Source organism: Sus scrofa, chromosome 10, assembly GCF_000003025.6.
Source record: "Sus scrofa isolate TJ Tabasco breed Duroc chromosome 10, Sscrofa11.1, whole genome shotgun sequence".
NCBI classification, from domain to species: domain Eukaryota; kingdom Metazoa; phylum Chordata; class Mammalia; order Artiodactyla; family Suidae; genus Sus; species Sus scrofa.
The window spans coordinates 15981212-16005108 of record NC_010452.4 but is presented as its reverse complement, the minus strand read 5'-3'; positions in this window follow the sequence as shown (position 1 = coordinate 16005108).

Sequence of the window (23897 nt, the reverse complement as noted above, 5' to 3'; positions counted from 1 at the left end):
CTCCTGGAAAATTCCATTTGAAATAGATTTGGCCCCTTATCCTTAAAGAAATCATTTTAGCCTTGATGGGAATGTTCCTGTTTCACACAGATAACATGCCTTACTCTATAGCTGGTTGCTGCTGCTGCTAAAAATCTACAGTTTGCTGCCTTTTTTTTTAAGTAAAAAGGCAGGAGCAGGAAGCAACTTTGTTCCTCTTCGTACAGAAAAGGGAAAGAGGACTGATAGCCTATGTATGAGTCTGGAAAAGACAAGGACAGAAAAGTATTTGGTTGTCGGCGTGATTTTTCAGGGCTCTTCCTCCAGGAAGCTTGGCTTTCCACTTCTACCTTGATTGTAACCAGATCACATCATCCTTCATTGTATTTTTATTGTCACTTCTGGCAGTTCTGCCACAAAGATAACCAAGGGACTTCAGTCAGTCAAATAAAGGATATGTCAAATAAGGAGATAATCAAATACGGAATACATCAGAGAATCCAAAAGCCGAAAGAGAGATGTCTGAATGTTGACGTTTCTCTGGTTAATATGTATGCAGCACATTTTCTATGCATTCATTTATGCATCTGTATTCATTCCCTAGTGCTAAATAACAAATTATTCCAAATCTTGGTGACTTACAACATCGGTCACTCATTATCTGACTAAATATCTGAAGGCTGGGAATCTGGGAATGGCTTAGCCAAATGATTCTGGCTCGGGGTCTCTTTGGAGGTTGCAGGCAAGAAGTTGGCTGGAGTCTGTAGTCATGAGAGGGCTTCACTGTGGCTAGAGAATCCACTTCCAAGGTGGCACCCTCACATGGCTGTTGGCTGGAGGCCTCAGTTTGTCATTCTGTGGATCTTCACCATAGGACTGCTCATGACAGGTCCTCTCAATTCACCCAGAGTGATTCAAGAGAGACTGAATGAGGAGGAAGTCATGGTGTCCTTTTTTCTTTTACTTTTTTAATGATTTTTGTTTTTTTCCATTATAGTTGATCTACCACAGTTAATGTCTACTGTACAGCAAAGTGACCCAGCCATAGATATACATACATTCTTTTTCTCACATTATCCTCCATCATGTTCCCTCACAAGTGACTCGATACAGTTCCCTGGGCTGTACAGCAGGATCTCATTACCACCTAGTCCTTGAAATCATATACCATCATGTCTGTTTTATTCTTTTCATTAGAAGTGAATCACCATCTGGAAGAACCATGACTCTAAAAGATACATGTATCCCGATGTTCATTGCAGCACTACATACAATAGCCAGGAGTGGAAGCAACCTAAATGTCCATTGATAGAGGAATGGATAAAGAAGATGTGGTACATATATACAATACAATATTACTCAGCCACAAAAATATGAAATAATGGCATTTGCAGCAACATGAATGGACCTAGAAATTATCATATTAAGTGAAGTTAGACAGTGAGAAACAAACATCGTATGATATCACCTATATGTGAAATCTAAAAAAAGAATACAAATGAACTTATTTGCAGAAAAGAAAGAGACTGGGAGTTCCTTTCATGGCTCAGAGGTTAATGAACCCAGCTAAGATCCATGAGGTTGTGGGTTTGATCCCTGGCATTGCCGCAAGCTGCAGCATAGGTTGCAGATGTGGCTCAGATCTGGTGTCGCCATGGTGTGGCATAGGCCTGTAGCTGCAGCTCTGATTCACCCCCTGGGGGTGGGAACTTCCATATGCTGCAGGTGTGGCCGTAAAAAGAAAAAGCAAACTGAGCATTATTAACTGAGGGCAAAGCAAAAATTATGAACTTTACGATGTGATGCATTATAAGACACACAACCCCATCAATGAAGTTTTCTTTCTTTTCTAACAGCTTACTGAAATATCATTCACATACAAGACAGTTCACCCGTTTAAAGTGTAGAGTTGAATAGGCATCACCAGAATCCAATTTTAGAACATTTTCATCACCCCAAAAAGAAGCTCTGTACCCATCAGCAGAAAAACTCACATATCCTCCTCTGTTGCCCCTGTACCCAGACAACCTCTAATTTACTTTATGTTCCTATAGATTTGCTTATCCTGGACATTTCATATAAAGAAAATAACATAATATGTGACCCTTTGTGACTGACTTCTTTCACTTACTTAGTGTATTTTCAAGATTCATTCATGCCTCAGTATTTCATTCCTTTTCACGGTCCAACCATATCCTATCACATGGAATGAAATGCATCACATCTTATTTATCTATCAGTTGGTGGACATTTGGGTTGTTTCTATTTTTCTTTTTTTTTTTTTTAATTTTTATGAAGGATGCTGTTGTGAGTATTTGTGTACAAGTTCGGGGGTTGACTTTTTTTTTTTTTTTCATTTGTCTCTTGGCTGTACACCTCAAAGTATAATTGCTGGATCATATGGAAACTCTGTTTCATAATTTTTTTATTTCGAATGAAAAAATTGTTTTACTTTTGTCTTTTATTCTATTAATGGTATATATTATTGCCATGCTATTTTTAAAAGACTTTGTGGTTTTTTTAGAGCAGTTTCAAGTCCACCACAAATTGAGAAGAAGGTGTAGAGATTTCCCATGCCATCACCACAGGCATAGTGTTCCCTCCTCCTCTTTATCAACATCCCCCCCAGAGTGGCACATTGGTTACAACTGATGAACCTATATGCCACATCATAATCCCCTAAAGTCTATAGCTTACATTAGGGTTCACTTTTGGCATGGTGTATTCTGTAGGTTTGCACATACATCTGTCATATGAAAATACTCTGTATGAAAGTCTTCTGTGCTCCAATTATTCATCCTTCCCTTTCACCCCAAGCCCTGCAAACACACTGATTTTTCACTCTCCATCATTTTGCCTTTTCCAAAATGTCATAGAGCTAGAATCATAGAGTAGGTAGCCTTTTCAGATTGGCTTCAATCCCTTAGCAACATGCATTTAAATTTCCTTCCATAGATGTGGTATATATACACAATGGAATACTATTCAGCCATAAAAAAGAATGACATAATGCCATTTGCAGCAACATGGATGGAACTAGAGACTCTCATACTGAGTAAAGTAAGTCAGAAAGAGAAAGACAAATACCATACGATATCACTTATATCTGGAATCTAATATATGGCACAAATGAACCTTTCCACAGAAAAGAGAATCATGGACTTTAAGAATAGACTTGTGGTTGCCAAGGGGGAGGGGCAGGAAGTGGGGTGGATTGGGAGCGTGGGGTTAATAGATGCAACTATTGCTTTTGGAATGGATTAGCAATGAGATCCTGCTGTGTAGCACTGGGAACTATGTCTAGTCACTTATGATGGAGCATGATAATTTGAGAAAAAAGAATGTATGCATGTACATGTAACTGGGTCACCATGCTGTACTGTAGAAAAAAAAATTGTACTGGGGAAATAACAATTAAAAAAGAAAAAAAGAAAAAAAATACACGTATTTAAAAAAAATTTTCCTTCTATTTTTTTTTCATGGCTGGATGGTTTATTTCGTTTTAGTGCTGCAGAATATTCCATTGTCTGGATACACCACAGTTTGTCTATCCACTCACCTACTGAAAGACATTTTGCTTGCTTCCAGTTTGGGCAATTATGAATAAATTTCTATAGACATCCATGTATAGGTTTTAGTGTGGACATAAGTTTTCTACTCCTTTGGCTGTCAAAGGGCACAGTTGCTGGCTTGGAGGTTAAGAGTATATTTAGTTTTATACGAAACTGCCAAACTGTCTTTCAAAGCGGCTGTGCAGTTTTGCATCCCTACCAACAATGAATGAGAGTTCCTGTTGCTCCACAACCTCACCAACATTTAGTGTTGTCAGTGTTCTGTATTTTGAACATTCTAATAGGTATGTAGTGAGACCTTATTGCTGTTTTAATTTGCATTTCCCTGATGACTTTGGAGGTGGAACGTCTTTCATATGCTTATTTGCCATCTGTATATCTTCTTTGGTGAGGTGACTGTTTAAGGACTTCGGCCCATTTTAAAAATTAGGTTGTTTTGGAGTTCCCGTTGTGGCTCAGCAGTTAGCAAACCTGACTAGCATCCATGAGGATGCTGGTTCAACCTCTGCCCTTGCTCAGTGGGTCAAGGATCCAGCATTGTTGTGAGCTGTGGTGTAGGTCACAGATGCACCTCGGATCTGGTGTTGCTGTGGCTGTGACATAGGCCGGCGGTTATAGCTCTGAATGGACCCCTGGCCTGGGAACCTCCATATGCTGTGGGTGTGGCCCTTAAAAAAAAATTAGGTTGAAAAAAAAATTAGGTTGTTTGTTTTCTTATTGAGTTTTAAAAATTTTTTGTGTGTTTGGATAACATTCCTCTGCCAGATGTGCCTTTTGCAAATATTTTCTCCTAGTCTCCGGCTTGTCTTCTCATTCTCTTGACACTGTTTTTTATGAAGCAGATGTTTTTATTTTTAGTGAAGCACAGCTTATCAGTCATTTCTTTCATGAATTACACCTTTGATGCTGTGTCTAAAAAAGGCATTACCATACTCAAGGTCATCTGGTTTTCTCCTGCTTTTTCTTCTTGGAGTTTTATAGTTTTGTGTTGTACATTTAGGTCTAAGATTGCTTTTGAGTTAATTTCTATGAGGGGTGTAAAGTTTGTGTCTAGAATCTTTTTTTTCATGCAAATATCCAGTTGTTCCAGCACCCTTTTTTGAAAAGACTACCTTTGCTCCATTGTATTGCCTTCACACCTTTGTCAAAGGTCAGTTGACTATATTTGTGTGGGTCTTCTTCTGGGCCCTCTCTTCTGTTCCTTTGATGTGTTTGTCTGGTCTGTCCCTAGTACCACGTGTCTAGAAGACCATAGCTTTATAGTAAGTCTTTACTTTGAGTAGCGTTAATCCTTCAATTTTATTTTTGCCCTTCAGACTGTGTTGGTTATTCATGGTCTTTGGCGTCTCAGTATAAACTTTAGAATTAGTTTGTTGCTATCCTCAAAATAACTTGCTGTGCTTTTTACAGGAATTTCATTGAATCTATAAATCAAGTTAGGAATACCTGACATCTTAACAACACTGAGCCTTCCTACCCATGAACATAAAATATCTATTTAGTTCTTCTTTGATTTCATTCATCAGAGTTTTTTAGTTTTCCTCATATAGATCATATACATATTTTTTTGTAGATTTATCCTTGAGTATTTATTTTTGAGGGGTAATAATGTAAATAATGTGTTTTGCATTTCAAAGTCCACTGTCCATTGCAGGCATATAGAAAAACAGGAGACTTTTGTATATTAACTTTGTATCCTGTTACTTTGCTGTTAATTGTTTATTAGTTGCAGGAAGTTTTTTTTTTTAAATCAATTCTCTTGGATTTTCTATATAGATGATTATTTAATCTAAAAATGAAGACGGTTCTATTTCTTCATTCCAAAGATGTATCCTTTTGATTCCTTTTTCTTGTCTTATTTAATTAGCTAGGATTTCCAGTACAATGTCGAAAAGGAATGTTGAGAGGGGACACCCTTGCCTTCTTCCTAATACATTTAATATTTTAAGGAACGGCCAGATTATTTTCCAAAGTGGCTGCACCATCTTACATTCCCATGAGCAATGTATGAAAGTGGGAAGTTTTGTCAAATATGTTCAGTCAAGCCTTAGGCCTAACTTTCAGTTTACAGGAAACATTGATGGGAAAACAGTTAATGGACACCATGATGAAGCCATCAGAAAAATCCAGAAAGTGAGACCTTCTATAACTGATCTCTTCAAAAAGTCAGCCAGTCAATATCCTGAGAAAAAGAGGAGTGAAGGAGGCTGTTTTATTTTATTTTTTTAAAAAATTCATGTGCAATTTATTTGTCTAAGAGCTTATACAGATTATTTAATTCTTACAAATATCTCCATCATTTTACATTTACCAAAATTGAAGGTGGTCATATTGTTTTTTTTTTTTTTTCCACTATACAGCACGGGGACCAAGTTACACATACATGTATACATACTTTTTCCTCCCATTGTTCTGTTGCAATGTAAGTATCTAGACATAGTTCTCACTGCTACACAGCAGGATCTCATTGTAAATCCATTCCAAAGGCAATAGTTTGCATCCATTAACCCCAAGCTCCCGATCCCTCCCACTCCCTCCCTCTCCCCCCAGGCAGCCACAAGGCTATTCTCCAAGTCTTTGATTTTCTTTTCTGTGGAAATGTTCATTTGTGCTGTATATTAGATTCCAGTTATAAGTGATATCATATGGTATTTGTCTTTGTCTTTCTGACTTATTTCACTCAGTATGAGAGTCTAGTTCCATCCATGTTGCTGCAGATGGCATTATGTTGTTCTTTTTATGGCTGAGTAGTATTCCATTGTGTACATATACCACATGAAGAAGGCTATTTTAGATTAAAAAGATACTAAAGAAACATAACAACCAAATCTAATGTGAAAACTTAACTAGCTCCTGGTTAGAAGACAAGAACTCGAAAAGACATTTTTAGGAATTCCCATTGTGGTTCAGTGGTAGCAAATCCAACTAGTATCCACAGGACATGGGTTTAATCCCTGGGCTCAGTGGGTTAAGGATCTGGCATTGCCTTGAGCTGCAGTGTAGGTTGAAGTCGCAGATGCAGCTTGGATCTGGTGTTGCTGTGGTTATGGTGTAGGCTGGCAGCTGTAGCTCCAATTTAACCCCTAGCCTGAGAACTTATAGATACTGTGGGTGTGGCCCTGAAAAAAAAAAAAAAAGAGACATTTTTGGAATAAGTGCAGATATTTGAACATCGACTGGATATTAAATAGCAATAAGGAAGTATAAAATTTCTTAGATATGATATTAATGTTGTGGTTAAATGGGAGGAGAATATTCTTATTTTTAAGAGATGCACCTGAATTATTATGGACTTTAAGTGTCTTGATATCTGCAACTTCTTTCAAGTTTTTTTAACAATCTCTCCAATCTCTCTGTCTCTGTCTCTCTCTCTCTCGTACACACAGATAAAGCAAGTAATGGAAAACACTGGTTTTCATTTTTTTTAAAGTCTTAGTGAGGTATTTGCAATGTTTACAGTTTACAATGTGATAATTTCTGCTGTGCAACTAGGTGATTCAGTTATATATATACATATATATGTGTATGTATCTATACATATATATAGATACAGATGTATACACACACAAACCCATTCTTTTTCAGATCCTCTTCCCATCTAGATTATCACAGAGTATTTGGCTTATTTTTAAATAGAGTTGATGAATATGTGTACGCGTGCTCAGTATATATTACTGCTTCAGCTTTTGTGACTGTTGACATTCTTCATAATAAAAAGTTGGAAAGGAAGGAGGTGACAAGCTCCATGGTTTATAATTTTAGCTTTGTCTCTGCAGCTAGACGGCAAACCTGGAAGGTCTGGGGCCCAGTTTGCACCTGTCTAGCCCCTGTCCCAAGCCTAGGGCCCAGCACCTTCAAGGTTTCTGGCAATGATGCCTCCACACAGATGTTTAATCACTAACCAGGAGACAGCAGTGGCGCTCACACAGACTAGCAATTCCAAAAGCGTCATTGAAGTGGAGGAGATACTGACATCCTTCACTCTTTAGAGCTCTAGTTTGGAAAATGAGTGGGTGGTAATTGCAGCCATGGTCCTAACTCCTGCCAGCAAAAACCACCTTTATCAACTTTGCTCCCAGAACCGTTACTGCAAAAGAAAACAGACATATACCAGCATCCCAATTAGCATCACTCATGTTGACTGCTGCTACGGCCCAAGCTGAAGCAAGCCAGCTAAGTAATATCCCCAAACAAAACAGACCCCCTGGGGTTCTGAACTCTTACAGTCCTGAAAGACACTTTGCGGGGGAAAAGTTCTTGGCATAAAGCACCATTCCAGTACAGAGTGGGAGTTCCCAAGACTTGCCCTGGTGGAGGGTGAGTTCTGGGGGATGAAACATCACTGTCACCTGGGCCACCCTTGTCTAATCGTCATCTCAGCTGTCCATTCTTTTCTTGACCCCCCATTGCCAGGAGATGGAAAAGACGCGTCTTCTGCCAGTGTGGCTTTTTTCACTTTGAAACACGAGTCACTTTTTCTTCCTCCCATCTTATTTTCAGGAGTATGGAGTACATGCTGGAAGGATAACATGTGCCGTAGGAGAAAGAGCACCTAAGTGCTTGAACGAGACACATCTATGTGGTCTTTCCTCATTGAAAGAGAGCACATTTCAAATCTCCAGGAGACTCCTAATTTCAAATGTTCTGTCTTGTTATTCCTGTAAAGTGGTCGAATGTTCTATTCTTTTGTCTCCAGATGGAATCTGTTTCTCAGAGGACTTATCTCTGATCCCCTGTGATACAGACATCCTTTCTCATACACGGAGTTCTATGAGTTTTTGGAAAGTGTTGTTGCCATGGAAGCTGTGGCAAAACAAGGATGGTCTGTTTTCCTGATGGAAAACGTCTTTGTTTTTTTCAAAGAGTCTGACCTTGAGCTCTGAGTTGCAGGAATAGCATGGGCTGACGTTTTCTACACCTTCGATAGCCTAGGTTTTCTGACTTGCTCTCAGTCCAGCAGATATGAAACTTTGCTTCCAAACATGTGGTGACCATTTCTGTGTCCACACGCTGCCTGTGTTAATAACCATAGTCCTGGAATTCATTTAGTTAACAGAATTCAAACTTTGTAGGCACCGTACTGATCCCCATTCAGATTTCTGGGAGTACTAAAGCAAACTCTATTAAATTTCACATAGGGGAGGAGTTCCCGTCATGCCACAGCGGAAACGAATCCGACTAGGAACCATGAGGTTGTGGGTTCGATCCCTGGCCTCGCTCAGTGGGTTAAGGGTCCGGCGTTGTTGTGGCTGTGGCGTAGGCTGGCAGCTTTAGCTCCGATTAGACCGCTAGCCTGGGAACCTCCATATGCCGTGGATGCGGCCCTAAAAAAAAAAAAAAAAAAAAGACAAAAAAAAATTCACATAGGGGAAAGAAAACTGACACAAAAATGAAGTGACTTACCTCTGGTAGTATTTCCTAAGATTTCAGAGAAAAGAGATCCATGTTCTAGCAGATTTGGTGAAATTACACACCAGAGCGCTTTCCTTCGGAAGGCCACGCAAATGAACGTATTGAAGGATTAGGAAGGTCCGGCAGGAAAGAAATCTGTTTAACTTGGTTTAATTCAATGTTTGCTACATTTATTGGCCCACAAAATGTCTTTTAAAAATTGGATAACGTCAGGCGTTCCTGTTCTGGCTCAGCGGAAGTGAACCCGACTAGTAACCATGAGAATGTGGGTCCCTGGACTTGCTCAGTGGATGAAGGATCCAGCGTTGCTGTGAGCTCTGGTGTAGGTGGTGTAGATCACAGACATGGCTTGGATCCCACAGTGCTGTGGCTGTGGTGTAGGCTGGCAGCTGCAGCTCCGATTCGACCCCAAGCCTGGAAACTTCCCAATGCTGCAGGTATAGCCTTAAAAAGCCAAAAAAAAAAAAAAGCCTATCAGGTTTTCCTCTCCACTTGTTCTTTAGTGCTTATCTCCACCACTGGCCTGCCGGTCAGAAGTGACATAGTTGTATGTTCTTCTCTCCTTGGAGAAACAAGATTTTAATTTACAATCTCTGCTCTCCGACAGGCTGAAAAATATTATTCCTCCATAGATTCCATGGCTTATTGTGGTTGCTGGCATGGGAGTGACATTGTCTTGTGACTTTACACACCCTAAAGCCAGAGTGGAAGCCCCTGTAGGACCCCCTTAACGCCCCCAAATGCCCCTGCTCTGACCACTGCTGAGAGAGGATGGTTCGCAGAAAAAGATACTCAATGGCTCAGTTGAACCCTTGTCTCCAGAGTGAATCGCCATGAGAACCGAGTATCTTCGCAGAGATTCCTTTTAAAGGTACCTTGAAAATATACGGGTCACATTCTTAACCACTTCTTCCGTGCTTTCTGGTGAGTGACCACGTTACTGCACACATTCCTACATAAAGCCCAAACCCGGGAGTGCCTCGTTGGGTGGATGTGACCAAGAAGATGTCCCTGAGGGTCTTTTGTCTCCTGAAGGGCAGTGGGCTTTGCTTTGCTTCCTTTCTTTCTTTCTCCTCTCTCTGTGATTGAAACAAAGAAGCAAAACCAAAACAGCCCCCGCAACCTAATCATCTGCTGTACTGAAAGCTTCCATGTCACCCCAGAAAGGCAAATAGAAGTCGATCTGTTTGCCAGTTTTACCCTGCATCTGGCACATATGGATATAGTGCATTCTCTCCATGTAGAAGCAAACCAACCTATATCACAGTAAAATGCGATGGGATCCCAGTTCCTCAGATATGTTCACTGACCCCAAAGGGAGTTTCTCACGCTGGTTAATCTCGAGATCACTAGCTGTCCTTCTGAATTTTAAATATCAGCGAGTTTCCCTCTTTTATTACCTTATTAGAATGCTATTATATAATTTTAGCCACATGTATTCTTTTCATTTCTTTGACCCCATTATGTTCTTGAGCCCACACTTGGATAATGAAAGGAACACTTAGATTAAAAATAAATAAGTATAAATAGGCATTGTGTTCTGTACCCATTATTAACCCCCCATTTCACACCTTAGGAGGACATCTCTTTATTCTTGAAATTCCTTGTTGAGAGTTGAGCTCTGCAGAAAGTTAAGTAGGGACTTGAAGTGGTTTGTATCTGATGATGTGTTCTCGTTAGCACCTGCTTGGTAAGTTGAGAGAAAATGTCCCGGCTTCTCTCAAGAACCCGATTCTCCCCTGAGATGTGAGGAGCTAATGTGCATTCAGCTGAACTAGAGCATGAACGCATTTAGATCAAATTAGGGTTGGACAGAGACGTAAGCTCTCAAGTGGGATTCGATCATCAATGAACTCAGTCACACTCATCTTGCGGGCTCTGATGGAAATCTATTTTCCTCTGGCCCATGGAGGGTCCCGAAGCAAAGAGCTTTCGATCAAGGGCAGACATTAGCATTTCTGGCGTTTACTTCTGATCATCCAGAGTCATGGGTTTAAGGCTAAATAGATCTCGCGAGGGATTCCGTCATATAAGTGAAGGAGGTGCGTTAAAGCGGCAAGAAAAACAGTATTGCAGGGAATGGAGGGGGAACAAGAGAGACTTAGGAAGTTCCAAAGCAGAAGCAGGTTGGGATATAGTCCTAGACAGACAGGACTTACTTCACAAGACAAGGGGAGAGCTGAGCAGTCAACACGAGGCCAAGATAAGAAGGAGTGAGTCCTGTTTGATGAGCCCCAGAGACTCTGCTCTTTGTGAGCATGTGCTGGACCAGAATAAAAAGTCTCAAACCAGGAGGCCACGTGCATCCGCCCAGTTCATTAGCAGGCAGCCTTGTCTAAAGAGCAATATCCCAGATAAGGCTAATTTGTGTGTCATTATGCTTTCAGTACTGGCCGAGGGTTTTTCAGGATCAAAAGTATCTTAATATATGTAACCTGCAAATAATTAGGGGAGGAGTAAAGAGAGCTGCCGTCTGGACCCTGGAGGCAGAAGTCGGCCAGGGAAATGGGGCTTGGCTCCATGCTGTGCCCCTGCTATTACCCTCAGGCCAGCAGATCAGGGCTGTTGGTTACCCTTCGACCTGAGTGGGGCATGGATCCATAGATGTTAGTGAACCTCATAAAAAAATCCTGGAAGAGCTGTTTGAGCCAGAGCTGTCACTTAAGCAATTTAGTATGTCCGGGGGCACAGCTACCTTTATGGCCCCACTTGGCTTGTGTGTAGTCCTTGCATGATTAAAGGGAGGATAGAATTTATGTCCTTTGGACAACAGTATCCAGCCATGTAAGATGAGGATATGGGTTATTTCCTAAGAGTATTATCAACCTGAGCATGATTTGTGGCTGGCTTTCTCCTGCCGCTTTCTGGAGAAGCCCCCACCTTACCCTGGCAAAAAACACAGTCTTTGCCTCGAGGGTTTCTAAAACGAGTTTCAACCTGAGATAGCGGCAACCTGAAGCCAAATGTCCCAGTGCCTCCTCTCAGACCGTGAGACTTTGTGCAAAGAAACGTCCATGGACAAGGACCGTGTTGTGTCCTTTGCTCCATGCCCAGCATCCATCACTGAGCCTGGCAGGTGGTAAATTCTCCACAACCATCAATAAGTAAAAGACCCTAATAAACGATTGGATGAATGACTGTAGTTTCCTTAAGCTTTAGCTTCAAGCAAAAGCTTGCAAAACTTTATTTGCCAGCTTAATGGTGAAGTCCATTTTCAGAATCAAAGGGATCGTTGTGCTTCCTTGCCGACACTTCCGGTGACCGAGAGCTCGTTACGTAACTGATCTGGCCATGTCTTTACTTAGCATCACGATTGGACCCTCTATTTAGGACATGAATGTTGTAACCAACGGGTATGATGCATATAATTCAGATGAACTTGTAAAAAGGAAATAAAGATGTCTTATTTATAGCCTTGGAACAATCTTCTTCCCATTGGTCTTAGCTCTGACATATGAGAAAAATTTAATCTCTCTTACGCATAAAACCTATTTTGCAAAGAGCTTTGGCACAGTGCTCTATACTAGTATTGTGTAGAGTGCTCATCATATGTGATTCCTGCCCTCGTTTAGGTAGTCTGGTAGGAGGGACAGATGAAAAAAAAAAAAAAATAGCCAACTAAAGAATGTCATTTGGCATCAGGTTCTACAAGAATGAGGTCCCTGTAGCCACCGCAGTTGTTGAACTTCAGCACCCCCTGAAAGGCGCTCAGCGGGTGTGGAAGCAGATGGGGAGTGAGGCACTCTGTGCTCTGGGACAGACTGGCAGAACAGGCCTTCGGACAGTTAGGTGTCTTCAGGAGCAAGTTTTAGGAACCCAATTTGCTACACCTTCTCAACTTAGAAAAGTGCTAAGATCTCTGATGGATCCACTTGGGACCACAGCAGCCTTCCACGGAGATGCGTGCTGGGTTATACATACTCCCTTCAGCCACATCGTGTACATACTGGCCTCCCCACCACCTGTTCAGAGCAGCTCCCCAGAGCTATCTGAGAGGCCGTCCACCCGGCTGTAAGTCCTCATTAAGTCCCAAATAAACCTTCACTCATAGGTCTCATGCTGTGCATTTTTTTAGTTGGCAAGATGTATAACCAAAGACTTCGATACATGCCATGAAGCAAATGTATAAAAGATGCCATTAGAAAGATCAATGGAGACACTCTGTTTAGGTTTTGGTTTTGTTTTTTTCAGTCTTTTTAGGGGTGTACCCTCAGTGTATGGAAGTTCCTAGGCTGGGGGTCGCATCGGAGCTGCAACTTCCAGCCTACACCCCAGCCACAGAAATGCCAGGTCTGAGCCACGTCTGCAACCTACACCATAGCTCACGGCAACGCCAGATCCTTAACCCCCTGAGCAAGGCCAGGGATCCAGCCCGCAGCCTCATGGATACTAGTCGGGTTCTTAACCTGCTGAGCCGCAACAGGAACTCCTGAGGCACTCTGTTTAGAATGGAGACTCAGAGAAGGGAATTTTGAAAAGGTGAGATTTGATGGATGAGTAGCTAGTGTCTGAGGGAGAGAAGGGAAAAGAATATTCTGTTAGAGGGAGCAGCCTATAGAATGCTTGGTACATCCAGGAACCGGAAGGCCAGTGTCGCTGGGGCCGGGGAGTGCGAGGGATTGATCAAGAGGCTGATGGTGAGTGATGGCAGGCTTTGCACTTGAAATTACCACTGGCCTTGTAGGACACTTCCTGTTTGATAAACTGTAATTCTACCCGTTTCTCTCTAGAGGATGCGCTTTGTGGTCCAGGTGTCCTTTCTGAACACTTCCCTGCCAAGCTTATGCCTGCCTTGAGCTCACATGGCCCAGTCCTTCCAGCAGCCCGAAGAATACGTGTATAGATAGATCCCTGCGTACATGGCTAGACGTGTACATGCTGACATCTTTTTTGTCTTTTACAGCCTTTTCCCATGTGAGCTGGGATCCTCAAATAGTAAGACCGCATTTACAGCCGTGTGAAAATGGACCTTACAAGGCTGATCACACCTCATGTCTTCCCTTGTTATGTCCCTGCCCTAACAGACCTTTGTCAGAACCTCACTTTCAGCCTAAAATAGTATTTACAGCTGTGTCTCCACTCCCCTCTTAGACTCTAAGCTCCTAGAGTCCGTATCCAGGGTTGAATCATCCCAAGCTCCCAGCACAGACCTCCCTCAGGACTGAGACCTCATCACTTAGTTGTGTTCCGTGCACTCTCCGTGCACCCAGCACGGCTGCGCAATCGCCACGGGGCAAGGATGTGGCTACACTGTTAGGACTTGCAGGCTAAGTCAGGGAAAAACACCCCAGTTATGTTAAATGTATGTTTTGGCTCAGAAGCGGTTTCATTTCACATTATTTTCTGCCGTATTATAAGATATTGAGTAGTTCTCTTCGTGGCTCAGTGGTTAACGAATCCGACTAGAAACGATGAGGTTGCGGGTTCGATCCCTGGCCTTGCTCAGTGGGTTAAGGATCCGGTGTTGCCATGAGCTGTGGTGTAGGTCGCAGACGCGCCTCAGATCCCTCATTGCTGTGGCTCTGGCGTAGGCCGGCGGCTACAGCTCCGATTCGACCCCTAGCCTGGGCACCTCCATATGCCGCGGGAGCGGCCCAAGAAATGGCAGAAAGACAAAAAATAAAAATAAAAAAAATAAGATATTGAATGGCTTGTGCTACAGGGATGTGGGACGATGTCTTTCTAGCCTTGCTTTAGGTTAAAAGAGAAACAGATCACGTAAGGCAGTAACCTGATGCTTGATCGGGGAATGCCAGAGACCTTGGGTCTCTATAGCACTGATTAATTAGTAAGTTGTACCCGACATGGGGGGTCAATGTGTTTTGTCATAGTAGTTGCTTCGGTTTAGAGTTTTCTTTAGCTCTTTTGGAAATTCATCACTTTTGACAGAGTTGTCTTATTTAGGCTACTGAATTACATTCAGTTGACGCTAAGAAAAGGGGGTTTGGTCTTATTTAATGTTGTATCCACCACTCGGCACTGGGCCTGTCACATAGAGATGCTCCCAGTTATTCAGTTTATTATGGAATTCTAGAGTATGCACATGTTTCCTGGAAATGTTCCTGATTATAGTTTTTTTTTTTTTTTTTTTTTTTTTTTTTGCTTTTTAGGGCTGCATCTGCAGCATATGGAATTTCGAAGGCTAGTGGTTGGATTAGAGCTGGCCTACAGTTGCCGACCTACACCACAGCTCATGGCAACGCCAGATCCTTAACCCACTGAGCGAAGCCAGGGATTGAACCTGCACCCTCTTGGATCCTAGTCGGGTTTGTTAACTGCTGAGCCATGAGGGGAACGCCTGTTCCTGTTTCTATTCTTACGTTGGCTCCTTTGTATCGAAGCTTTTGATGCACCTCATCCCTTTGAGCCATTGTCAGGTCTTCTTCTCCAGATGCTCTGGGGGCAGGAGAGGTTTAAGCTGGGGGCAGGCACTCCATCCTGCACTCTCCACGACACTAGGGGTTTCCCACTAAGTCTGGATCTTGGAGAACAGAATCTCTTCTTCCTTGTTTTTGTCATTATTTGGCACGGTCTTTGGTACATAGTAGGTGGTCAACATATGTTCATTGGTGGCAGTGAATAAATGCAGTCCCAGAGAAGGAATTGTACCAGTTCCGCGACTGTGATCACTGGACCAGCAAGTGGTCAGCTCTGCAGAGGTTTGCTTCTTGCTCAGAGTCCGCTTCTAAAGATTCGATTATCAGTATTGCTTTTAGACACAGATACTAACATTCAAGTCAAGAATAGTCGTGAGCATCCTATCAATCTGTCAGAGGGGATCGTGTGGCTGCCTGGGGTTGGACTCACTTCTGTTTTTAGACTGGGATAAATCATGTTCTTTTGCTGGGGGAGGCAGTGTGAAAGCTTCCGCACCACCTCGGAGATCTCGGGTAGCCTTGGCTTCCCCCGGAACCTGTGGCAGAGATCCACCTCTCTGGCTTGGACGACAAACAAGACCTTGCGAGCCCTAAGGAAAATCTTTATAGGCAAGGCCAGAACATGTTCTGTTTTTAAGAACTGTCCAAATGCAGTGCTTAGAGGGACCTGGGAAGCCCCTGAGACTTCCCACATGCCCAGGAATTCCTCTTCTCTGCCACAGAGCCTGTGGGTCTCATCAGTTACCCAAACTGAGACGTTTAAAGAAGATGATGCCTTTGCTGGTTTACACAGTAACAGGGATATTTTAGATGATAGACCCATATTTTTTAGGATCCTGTGCTAGATTCAGAGAGTAGGTATCAATAGGGAGGTAGCATAGGGAGTGAATGTGAAGAATGGCACAAATTAACTGAATGTTGCCATTTTAGTTAGCTAAACGAAAATTGGCAAAATTGTTAGCCTTTTGAGGGCAGGAACTTATGTACCTCTGTATGCTCAGTTCCTAGGACAGTGCTTTTTTGCACCTGCTGGGCCCTGGACAAATATGCATGAATTTAAAAATGAATTAGGAGTTCCCATTGTGGCTCAGCAGGTTAAGAACCTGACTAGTATCCATAAGGATGCGGGTTCGATCCTTAACCTCACGCAGTGGGTTAAGGATCTGGCATTGCCATGAGCTGTGGTGTAGGTCACAGATGTGGCTCGAATCTGGCATTGCTGTGGCTGTGGCGTAGGCCAACAGCTGTAGCTCCAGTTAGACCCTTAGCCTAGGAACCTCCATATGCTTCAGGTGTGGCCATAAAAAAGGCAAAAAAAAAAAAAAAAAAAAAAAAAAAAGACTAAATGTAAGAGCTTATTCTATAACAGTCTTAGAAAAAATAGAGGTAACTCTCTCTGACCTTGGAATTAGTAAGTTTATTAGCTAGACCAAAAGCACAAGCAACCAAAAGAAAAAAAATAAAGAAAATCCAGCCGTGAGCTGTGGTGTAGGTCACAGACACGGCTCGGATCCCGCATTGCTGTGGCTGTGGTGTAGGCCAGCAGCTACAGCTCCAATTCGACCCCTAGCCTGGGAACCTCCATATGCCGAGGGAGCGGCCTTAGGAAAGGCAAAAAGACAAAAAAATAAAATAAAATAAGAAAACCCAGCAAAATGAAAACCTTTTGTGCTGCAACGAACCCTATCAGGAAACAGAAAAGACCACCCACAGAATGGGAAAATTTTTTTTGCAAATCATGTATCTGATAAGAAAGTTATGTCAGAATATATAAAAATACTTACAGCTCAAGAATAAGAAGAGAACCAAAATAAATGATAGGCAAAGAATTCATATAAACATTTCTCCAAAGAAGATATACAAATGGCCAATAGCAAATGAAAGATGCTTGGCACCACTAGTCATATCATAGAAATAAAAATCAAAACCACAGTGAGATACCATGTCATACCAACAAGGATGGCTGTGATAAAAAAGTCAAATTCAAAACAAATATTGATGAGGGTATGGAGAAATTGGAACACTCATACAGTGCTGGTGGGAATATGAAATGGTATGGCCATTTCAGAAATAGTCTTAAGATTCCTCAAAAAGTTTTAACTTTGTGTTTACATAGAGTTACCATATGACCCTGCAATTTCAGTTCTAGGTATATTCCCAAGGAAAATGAAACATGTGTCTACATAAAAACACATATATGAAGGAATTCTCTTGGGGCACAGTGGGCTAAGGATCCTGCGCTGTCACTTCAGTGGGTCAGGTTGCTGCTGTGGCGTGATTCAGTCCCTGGCCCAGGAAATTCCACATGCTATGGGCATGCCCCCAAACAAAACAAAACCAACCAAATACACAAAACTCAAAACATATAAATGAATGTTCATAGCAGGATTATTCATAACTGCTGAAATAGCCAAAAGGTGGAAACAACTCAAGTGTCCATTTATAAGTTGGTGAATGAATCAACAACATTTGGTATATCTATACAATGAGATATTATTTGGCTAAAAAAAGTACATGAAAATTACAAATGTGTGCTATAGCATGAATGACCATTGAAAACATTGTGTTAAGTGAAAGCTGTCGGTCATGAAGGACCACACATTGTGATTCCACTTAAATGAAATGTCCAGAATAGGTAATTTTTTTTTTTTTTTGTCTTTTTGCCTTTTCTAGGGCCACTCCTGAGGCATATGGATGTTTCCAGGCTAGGGGTCGAATCGGAGCTGTAGCTGCCAGCCTACACCACTGCAACGCAGGATCCGAGCCACGTCTTCAACCTACACCACAGCTCACGGCAACACCGGATCCTTGACCCACTGAGCAAGGCCAGGAATTGAACCCACACCCTCATGGTTCCTAGTAGGATTCATTTCCACTGTGCCATGACAGAAACTCCCAGAATAGGTAAATTTATATATAGAGAAAGCAGATTTGTGGTTGCCTGTGGTTGGGAGTGACAGAGGGGTTGTGGAGTGATTTTCCTTTTGGAGTAATTAAAATGTTCTAGGCTGATTGTGATGATGGATGCTCAACACTGTAAATATACCAAAAGTAATTTAGTATACACTCTAAATTACATGGTATGTGAATTTTATCTCAATAAAGCTGTTACGAAAAGAAAGACTGAATTAATAACTTGAGAGTTTGGGGATTTGAATAAAGTCTATCACATAAAGAAATGATAAAGTATATATATCAACGTTTTAAATTAATCAACAAAAAATTTAGAAATCACAGATTTCTTCTTCATTAAAAAAAATCAAGTCTGGAGTTCCCATCATGGTTCAGTGGTTAACAAATCCGACTAGGAACCATGAGGTTGAGGGTTCAATCCCTGGCCTTGCTCAGTGGGTTAAGGATCCAGCGCTGCTGTGAGCTGTGGTGTAGGTTGAAGATGTGGCTTGAATCTGGTGTTGCTGTGGCTGTGGTGTAGGCCGGCAGCTACAGCTCCGATTCGACCCCTAGCCTGGGAACCTCCGTGTGCCAAAGGTGAGACCCTAGAAAAGACCAAAAAAAAAAAAAAAAAAAATCGAGTCTATTAGGACTAAAGCAGATTTACTCTAAAGTCCTGCCCAACACCCAAATTCTATGGAAATAATATTTTAGGAGGAGTTTCTTTCAAGCCAATGTTGATACAATTAAAACCACATGAGGCATTTCAATACATTTCCAACTGGATAAAACTGTAACAACCTCTTTAATTCATATAAAGCTGAGATCCCTGGTGGCCCAGGCTTGGCGTAGGGTGACATTCACAGGAACATCAGGCTTACATCCAACAACAATATTTGAAAAGCAATTAAATATCATGAATAATTTCCCAAGACATTATTAATATAAAGGGAGCTTATTAAAATCTCTTTCCCTCTTGCCTCTTTCTCAGCAATTCATAAACACAAGAACTACCCAAGTAACTCCCTCTTCTCTTACCTGAACTCATTGCTCCTTACCTCCTAAAAACACTTTCTAATCCTGCCCGGGTGGTTCCTCTTTTTTCCCTCCCATCTCCTCTTCTGTGTGTAGCCTGTGCTCACTGGCTGATAGTTCTCTGTCCTCAACAGTGTAAATCTACTCAGTTCATTGTAATGACTTTCAATGCTCCCTCTCACTCATCACCCTATTTCTGTACAAGAAAGCTCACAAAGACAGAATTTACTTTAACAGACAAAAGAGGGAAGGGTGATAATGTTCTTTTTTCTGGTTACATTGGCCAACATACTTAAACATTAGAGGTGACAGGTTAAGACTTGTGGGAAGAGAAAGTGAGCACCACTGTGTGCTTTCTTAAAACAATTTTTATTATAGTTAATTTACCATGTCTGTCAATTTCTGCTGGACAACAGAGTGACTCAGTCATATAGATACACATTCTTTTTCTCACATTATCCTCCATCATGTTCCATCACAAGGGACGGGATATAGTTCCCTGTGCTACACAGCAGGATCTCACAGCTTATCCACTCCAAATGGATTAGTTTGCATCTACTAACCCCAGTCCATCCCTCCCTCTCCCTGTTGGTGACCATAAGCCTGTTCTCCATGTCCATGAGTTTGTTTCTTTTCTGCATAAAGGTTCATTTGTGCCATATATTAGATTCCATATATCAGTGATATCATGGTATTTGTCTTTCTCTGTCTGACTTACTTCACTTCGTATGAGAGTCTCTAGTTCCATCTGTGTTGCTACAAATGGCATTGTTTTGTTCTTTTTATGGCTGAGTAATATTCCATTGTGTATATGCACCACATTTTCTTAATCCATTCATCTTTCGATGGACATATAGGTTGTTTCTATGCTGTGCTTTCTGGAATCTTCTACTTACCAGGGTAGCTTGAACATCAGTTGGAAGTAGGGAAAGAGAAGTTTAGTCCTCTGTATACTTGGTGGTGACTGTCACCCCAATTTGAAGGAGAATTGTTTTAAATCGTAGAAGGCATGACTGCTCCATTCACATTAGTCATTCTAAGTGTACTGACCTCAAGGCTTTGAGGTCAACGAAATTATAGGGCATCTTAAGGACTAAAATACTCCACAATGACTCTCTCCTTTCAAACGAAGCCCTAAGACACTGTAAAGCAACTATAATGGAAAAAATAAAACTCATTATTAAAAAAAAAACAAAACAGAAGCCCTGAAGATGATGCTTCAAAGGCCAATCTGAAGATAGGCTGGAAAGTGTTAATGCTCAATTCCAGGAGCATTCAGACTGATTTTCAAGTGATGTGCCAGTTAGCCAATCAATGGCAGTTATTGAGTGATTGTCCTCTGTGTAGCAAACACAAGATTAGCCTTTAAATTGCAAGTGCTGCAAGGAGAACTCTCTTTCACCCTTTGGCCAGGGTACATGTATCTTTCTCTACAAACGAACTGCTTCTGGGAGTTCCCTGGCATTCTGGATGCCTCTGCACAAACGGTTGGAGGTTGTGCTCTTAATTTCATATAGATTAAGGAGGTAGACTGCTCTCCCTAGTTCTGCTGCTTGTTCTCCTCTGGGTAAGAACATTTCAGAGTTGAAATTCACACTGGGACAGGCTAGGTTGACTTTAGAAAGCTCCCTTGATGGCAGATGCTTTTCTTTTCTTTTTGTTTTTTGTACTTTAGGGCCACACCCAAAGCATATGGAGGTTCCCAGGCTAGAGGGCTAATCCGAGCTGCAGCTGCTGGCCTGCACCACTGCCACAGCAATGCAGGATCCAAGCTGCACCTGTGACCTACACCACAGCTCACAGCAACCCTGGATCCTTAACCCACTGAGCGAGGCCAGAGATCGAACCCACAACCTCATGGATCCTAGTTGGTTCATTTCCTCTGTGCCACAACAGGAACTCTGTCAGATGGTTTTCTGATCTACCGTCTCTCTCTCTCTCCTGTATAAATCTTTCCATCTTGGGCTCTTTCTCTAAGAAAGGGCAACAGCAGGAGTCCTGTACAGATCTGTGGGTCGAACTGTTTAACATAGTTGAGGTCTCAAGGAAGATGCCAGGTAACATGCAGTCAGTTCATGAGTGTAAAGTCACTTGGCTTTTACATTCATGCAGAAAATAACTTTTTAGAAGGGTAGGGAACCAGCTGCTCCCATCCGAACTCTTTTTTTTTTTTTTTTTTGGTCTTTTTAGGGCCATACCCATGGCATATGAAGGGAGGTTCCCAGGCTAGGGGTCGAATCAGAGCTTTAGCCACTGACCTATATCATAGCCACAGCAACAATAGATTCCAGCTGTGTCTGCGACCCACATACTCCACAGTTCACGGCAACGCCGGATCCTTAACCCCCCGAGCAAGTCCAGGGATGGAACCGGCATCCTCGTGGATACTAGTTGGAGTATTTACCACTGCGCCACAATGGGAACTCTCTTTCTTTTTTTTTTCTTTGCTACCAGGCCCCCCTTTTGGCTCTTTTTGAATTTGTTCGCATGGGGGAATAAAGGGTAAGGGAGGGGGAAGAACAGCAGCTCTCGCTTAGTCTCGCTCTGATGGAAAGTGCAGGGAGCATGACTGGAAACTTCTGCCAGAGTTGGAAAGAGGTACACCTGACTTCTGTGCTGCACGTGGACGGAGGAGCAGTGACAAGCAGCAGGACTGGGGAGTCTGGCCCCGGCCGTGGGCATGTTGCCTGGCTTGTTTTTCTCAGGAAAACTCTTGCAAACTGCGAGCCTCTGCTTCTAGTCTGCGGAAGCTGAAATGCGCCCGGCTTGGCCTCGGCTGCTTTTAGGAAGCATGCGGGTGGTAGAAGGTGCCTCTGAGCAGGAAGGCGACACCATCACCCTTAGGTTCGAGTCTGGTGATCTTGTCTTCTGTCACTGTGGAAGGCAAAGCCTTCTCTGCAATCCAGAAGAGCCTGTCTTTACACACAGAATCCACAGCTGGAGACTGAATATGGAGTTCAGTCGTGCCTGAACCAGACACGATAAGAGGTGTAAACTCCAGGCTCCAGGTGGGAGTGGATATGCCCCAGTTGTGGTTTGCTGACAGTCCCATGGATTTCAAGCTTGATTGCATGTCATCTAATAATGAATGGCATGGAGTCCTCAGGCCTGAGAAAGTAGGCGCCTGGGGAAGTCAGGAGCTGGGGAAATAGGGCGTTCCTTTTTGAATGGCTATCAGCAATTTCTTTGTGCAATGTGATGATTCTAAAATGAGAAACTCAGTAACTTTACATCTAAAGCAGCTTGAGAGAGAAGAACAGACAAGACCTAAAGTTAGTGGAAGGAAAGAAATCATAAAGATCAGAGCAGCAATCAATGAAATAGAAATGAAGAAAACCATAGAAAAGATCAATGAAACGAAAAGCTGGTTCTTTGAAAAGATCAACAAAATTGATAAACCCCTAGCCAGACTTATCAAGCAAAAAAGAGAGAGGACTCAAATCAATAAAATTAGAAATGAAAAAGGAGAAGTAACAACGGACGCCACAGAAATACAAAGCATCATAAGAGACTACTATATGGAACTATATGCCAATAAAATGGAAAACCTAGAAGAAATGGACAAATTCTTAGAAAAGTACAATCTTCCAAGACTAAACCAAGATGAAATAGAAAAGATGAATGGACCCATCACAAGAACGGAAATTGAAACTGTGATTAAAAAACTTCCAACAAACAAAAGTCCAGAACCAGATGGCTTCACAGGCAAATTCTATCAAACATTTAGAGAAGAGCTAACATCTCTCCTTCTGAAACTATTTCAAAAAATTGCAGAAGAAGGGATACTCCCAAACTCATTCTGTGAGGCCACCATCACCCTGGTACCAAAACCAGACAAAGACTCCACAAAAAAAGAAAACTACAGGCCAATATCACTGATGAACATCGATGCAAAAATCCTCAACAAAATACTAGCAAACCGCATCTAACAATACATTAAAAGGATTGTACATCATGATCAAGTGGGATTTATCCCAGGGATATAAGGGTTCTTCATTATCTGCAAATCCATCAGTGTGATACACCACATTAACAAAATGAAGAGTCAAAACCATATGATCCTCTCAATAGACGCAGAAAAAGCCTTTGACAAAATCCAACACCCATTTCCGATAAAAACCCTTCAGAAAGTAGGCATAACGGGAACCTACCTCAACATGAGAAAGGCCATATATGACAAATCCACGCAAACATCATTCTCAATGGGGAAAAGCTGAAAGAATTCCCGCTAAGATCAGGAGCAAGACAAGGATGTCTGCTCTCGCCACTACCCTTCAACATAGTTCTGGAAGTCCTAGCCACAGCAATCAGAGAAGTAAAAGAAATAACAGGAATCCAAATTGGAAAGGAAGAGGTAAAACTATCGCTCTTTGCAGATGACATGATCCTATACCTAGAGAATCCTAAAGACTCTACCAGAAAACTGTTAGAGCTTATCCACGAATTTGGCAAAGTTGCAGGATACAAAATCAATACATAGAAATCAATAGCGTTTCTATATACTAACAATGAAAAAGCAGAAAAGGAAATTAGGGAAGCAATGCCGTTTACCATCGCATCCAAAAGAATAAAATACCTAGGAGTAAACCTACCTAAAGAAACAAAAGACCTGCACTCTGAAAACTACAAG